Raw genomic sequence first — 5,428 nt, 5'->3', positions numbered from 1 at the left:
CCCTCACCTCCCCTCCCCCCTGTCTGTGTCCATTGGCTGTGCTCATATGCATGCATAGAAGTCCTTTGGTTGATCTTTAGATCTCCATTTAAAATGTTTACTGTTTGTGTGTGATGCAAAAGAATTCTGTTAAAATATTAATATCTTGAAAATTGTGTTTATAACTTAAACTTTTTACTATAAAAAGTTGTGTAGCCCTAGCTGGTTTGGCTCAGTGAATAGAGCATTGGCCTGCAGACTGAAAGTTCCCGGGTTTGATTCTGGTCAAGGGCACGTACCTTCGTTGCAGGCTCCTCCCTGGCCCGGGTCCTGGTGGGGGTGCGTGTAGGAGGCAACCAATCGATATAGATGTGTTTCTCTCACATCGATGTTTCTCTCTGTCTTTCCCTTTCTCTACCACTCTCTCTAAAAATCAATGGAAAAATATCCTCAGGTGAGGATTAAAAATAAAAAAGGTGTGTAATTTTTGGTTTCAACATTTTTTTTGAATATAAGAAATACAAATAAAGTGCACTTTTCTATCCAAATGGAAGAATTTTTCTTTGAAAAAACTTATGGTCTAAGGAAGTCACATAACTTTTCAATTTGATGCCTTATTGAATCAGATAAACACATTTTAATGCAAGGAATAAGTTGAGCATCTTTTTCTTTAAAATGAACTTCATTTAGATTTGAGATACTAGAATGAAAATTAACAAACTTCCTTCAGAGGAAATCATTTCTTTTATAAAGAGTAAGCTGGAATAGACCATAGGATAAGAGATATAATTTACACAAACACAACTTCACTGTTATACTAGAAACTTCATATGGCCCTCTTTTACCATATTTTTAAGGAAGCAACTCAAATACCACCTATCCCACAGTATCCCCTTTATAATGACTAGGTCCTGTTTGAGCTCCTTTAGCAGTCTGTGGTTCTCATATGAAATCACATAATGTGTGATACTGCTCAGCAGCAGGGAGTCTAGAAAGCAAAGAACAGGGCCTAGGCGAGAAAACAAACAAACAAAAACTGTGGCATGGATGAACAAAAGTGAACCTCCAAAACAGCACCAAACCCATAAGAATATGATATGGTGGTCACCTAAAAAGAATCATTAAATTTTGGAAACTCGAGATGAAGAAAAAGAATTAATCTATAATGCTTTCATGTAAATAACATATTTTTAAAAAGATTGGCTAAAGAAAGAGAGTAGTGGTCAACCATGTCAAATGCTGTGAGGATTAAGAAGTATTTAGATGGATTTAGCAACAAGAATGTTATTGATAATGGTGCAAAAACCAGACCTCAATGTGTTTAGGAGGCATGAATTATTTTGGAACATATTGGTTTTAGATTGAATTTAGGGAAGAATTCCATTGTCTGGAAACTTTTATTTGGCTGAGGAATATCAAGGTATTCTTAAATAGGTACGTTAAAAGGAGCCAATGGGACTAGATGACCTTGATTACAAGAAAAATAAATAATAGTTGTTCTGTTAATCATGACACATCACCCTACAGTTGTTTCTTGCTTTCTACAGTTCAAAACATTGTTGAAAACACTAATTATCACAATGTCCCCAAGAGGCAGGTGTTAATACCTACTATATGCAACTGTCAAACTCTGATGTTTGGATGAAAGCAATTATGTTATGAGTCATAAGTTACTGCTATTTACTTCCTGGGAGTCAAATTACACAAGTATCTGCTTGTCAAAGCAAAGCATGGATGTACCACAGAATTCCACATGCATATAAACACTAGAGGTCTGGTGCACGAAATTTGTGCATGGGTGCAGTCCCTAGGCCTGGCCGGCAATCGAAGCGCAACCGTCTGGCGTGGAAGGGCAGGTCCCAGCTGACCTCTGGGCCCTGGGCAACACCTGGGCCCCCAGGTCCCCTTACGCTCCCCTCCACCTGAGTCATCAGGCCCCCACCCAGCTCCCTCAGTGCCTGGGAGCCGGGTGGTGCCTCGCCCCTCCCCCCCCAAACTGCCACTGGTTGCCATCCGCAGGGTGATCGGCCAGGCCAGCAGGTCCCGCTCACACCTGCCTTGGCCTGGCACCACCCGCTCACCTATTCTACCATCCCACCGCGGTCCCACTCTTGTCAGGGCTCATCGGGGCTGGCAGCGCCTCCACTGTTGCCTGCTGCCAGCACCGTGTTGCCAATGCCTGCTGTGTTCTGCGCTGCCCCCTGGTGGTCAGCACATGTCATAGAGAGCAGTCGAACTCCCCATCGAGGGGACAATTTGCATATTAGGCTTTTATTATATAGGATTTCCAGCAGACCTCAATGTGTTTAGGAGGCATGAATTATTTTGGAACATATTGATTTTAGATTGAATTTAGGGAAGAATTCCATTGTCTGGAAACTTTTATTTGGCTGAGGAATATCAAGGTATTCTTAAATAGGTATGTTAAAAGGAGCCCCTGGGACTAGATGACCTTGATTACAAGAAAAATAAATAATAGTTGTTCTGTTAATCATGACACATCACCCTACAGTTGTTTCTTGCTTTCTACAGTTCAAAACATTGTTGAAAACACTAATTATCACAATGTCCCCAAGAGGCAGGTGTTAATACCTACTATATGCAACTGTCAAACTCTGATGTTTGGATGAAAGCAATTATGTTATGAGTCATAAGTTACTGCTATTTACTTCCTGGGAGTCAAATTACACAAGTATCTGCTTGTCAAAGCAAAGCATGGATGTACCACAGAATTCCACATGCATATAAACACTAGAGGTCTGGTGCACGAAATTTGTGCATGGGTGCAGTCCCTAGGCCTGGCCGGCAATCGAAGCGCAACCGTCTGGCGTGGAAGGGCAGGTCCCAGCTGACCTCTGGGCCCTGGGCAACACCTGGGCCCCCAGGTCCCCTTACGCTCCCCTCCACCTGAGTCATCAGGCCCCCACCCAGCTCCCTCAGTGCCTGGGAGCCGGGTGGTGCCTCGCCCCTCCCCCCCCAAACTGCCACTGGTTGCCATCCGCAGGGTGATCGGCCAGGCCAGCAGGTCCCGCTCACACCTGCCTTGGCCTGGCACCACCCGCTCACCTATTCTACCATCCCACCGCGGCCAGGCCAGCAGGTCCCGCTCACACCTGCCTTGGTCTGGCACCACCCGCTCACCTATTCTACCATCCCACCACGGTCCCACTCTTGTCAGGGCTCATCGGGGCTGGCAGCACCTCCACTGTTGCCTGCTGCCAGCACCATGTTGCCAATGCCTGCCGTGTTCTGCGCTGCCCCCTGGTGGTCAGCACATGTCATAGAGAGCAGTCGAACTCCCCATCGAGGGGACAATTTGCATATTAGGCTTTTATTATATAGGATTTCCGGCCATTGATCTTTAAAAAAAAATATTTTTATTGATTTCAGAGAGAAAGGGAGAGGGAGAGAAATAGAAATATCAATGATGAGAGAGAATCATTGATTGGCTGCCTCCTGCATGCCCCCTACTGGGGATTGAGCCTGCAACCCGGGCATGTGCCCTAGACTAGAATTGAACCCTGGACCCTTTAGTCTGCAGGCGGACACTCTATACACTGAGCCAAATCAGCTAGGGCTCGGCCTTGATCTTTATTTAACTTTGGTCAGATAAATTAATGCTCTCATGTGTCCTTATATATCCTGTCAGCCTCATGCACCTAAACTTAGACCTAATCTATTCAACTTGTAGGTATCTTTGATAGAGTTGTCATTTTCTTCCCCTGTGTTTTTCTTCTGTCTGCTTCCCCAGGTAGTGTTTTGCAAGTTTCACCAGATGTCCTTAACTAAACTCTACTTTACCACCCAAACAAACATCATGATTATTACTTGATTTTTCTGTTTGCATCAGGCTTCTGTAGGGACACCTATTAGCCACAGATATTTAGATTTGATTTTTCCAGCAAAAGTGTATTTTCAATCACATATAGGAGAATGACAATAGCAAGGCTGTGTTTTTTGGACTTTTGGAGAGAGAAGAAAAATGAACTCAGCTGAGTTTAGGTTTCTGTTCTTTTTCTCTGAACCATATAGAGGATTTTCATGGAAGTGGAGGAACCAAGAACTAGGTAAGTTAAACTATCAGTTTTAGGAGATCACAGCAGTGGCAGGGACAGCTGACAAAATGAAGTTAGCTCATTAGTCTCACTATGGGCCATAATAATACAATAATATCAACAAATAACAGCAGGTAACATTTAATAGGGGCTTACTCCAAGCCAGGCACTTTCAGCTTGACTCTTGTGATCTTCTGAAGTAGGTCCTGTCCTATCTTAGAACAAAGGTTAAAGGGACTTGCCAAAGGTTAACACAGGTAGTGAGTTCAGAGCTGGGATTTAAATCCAGGCTGTCAATTTCAAAATGACTTTCTGCAATTCTTCCTCAATTACTTCTCTACCTTTTAGGCATACTTTCAAATAGTGGCTGTTTTGGGAGCTTTTAACATCTCCAGATGGCTGCAGATATTAAAAGGCTCCAAACAAGATAGTGATAATTACAACATCTACTGTCTAACGCTATCTCACAGTGCTATAAAACACCCATGGTTACCATTCTATCCACTTGGTTGCCCTCGAACATTGACTCTTTCTTTGAGTTGAACTGTGTCCTTCCCTGACTATGTCCTCTTATATATTCCAAGGCAAAGATCCTGCAGGTTCTCATTTTTAAAAAAGCACTTTTGCTTTCTTTGGTCATTGGCTTTACATTACAACGTTCTTTTTAAAGCTTTTGTATGTACCAAGTTGACTTTGTCCTGTGCTTATTACATGATCTGCATAACCTACTGCCTGACAGATACATGGAAACAGTGCTCTTATGTAATTTACATTTTATGTATTTAGCAGTCATGGTATATTGCTTGATAACCAATCTGTTTTTCTTATAGCTTGAAGTTTAAGTGAGATTATACATGAAAATTATTCATATTTATTATCGCTACAAGAGGGATAATTAGTTTGAATCACAAACACTATTGTGTCAGACATTGTATTAGAAACTGGAGGTACAAGGAAGGTACAATCTAATGTATCAAAGAGTTTCTTAGTAAGAAAATAATCATAATATACTGGGATATTGGTATAACTACAGTTTATTAACTGGTATGGAAATACAAAGACTCAACTAGGTTGTTGGGGATTATCAATGGAAACTTGACTGAGATGTGGCATTTGAATTTGTCTTTCAGATTAAGGAGAAAGTTACCCGGGGGATAATGATGGGGTTCAAATGTAGGACTTATGAGGAGAAGGTACAGTGTAACAAGGAGTTTTTTGGGGGTTTTTTTTGAGAACCTGAGTACTTTGGGGACAGTTGACACTTCAACTACATGGTCATAGTGATGAGGGAGGTTGGAAAGTGGATTGAGATTATACTGAGAAAAATCTTCCAGACCAGATGAAAAATTTGGCTTTATTTAAGGCAACAGGGAGCTATTGAAAGATTTAAACCA

At 42.0% G+C, this 5,428-nt stretch overlaps 1 long non-coding RNA gene across 1 annotated transcript in view; it reads left to right on the top strand.

The window, feature by feature from the left end:
* Positions 1-5,220, top strand: part of LOC106726456 — a 55,906-nt gene extending 50,686 nt beyond the window's left edge. The window contains exon 4 of the long non-coding RNA XR_001362532.1: positions 5,165-5,220. This is a non-coding gene — a long non-coding RNA (uncharacterized LOC106726456). The remainder of the gene's footprint in view (positions 1-5,164) is intronic.
* The last annotated feature ends 208 nt before the right edge of the window (positions 5,221-5,428 follow it).

The sequence above is a fragment of the Myotis brandtii genome, unplaced genomic scaffold, assembly GCF_000412655.1.
Source record: "Myotis brandtii unplaced genomic scaffold, ASM41265v1 scaffold266, whole genome shotgun sequence".
NCBI lineage: Eukaryota > Metazoa > Chordata > Mammalia > Chiroptera > Vespertilionidae > Myotis > Myotis brandtii.
The sequence above is the reverse complement of the archived record's forward strand: the minus strand, read 5'-3'. Positions and strand labels throughout refer to the sequence as shown.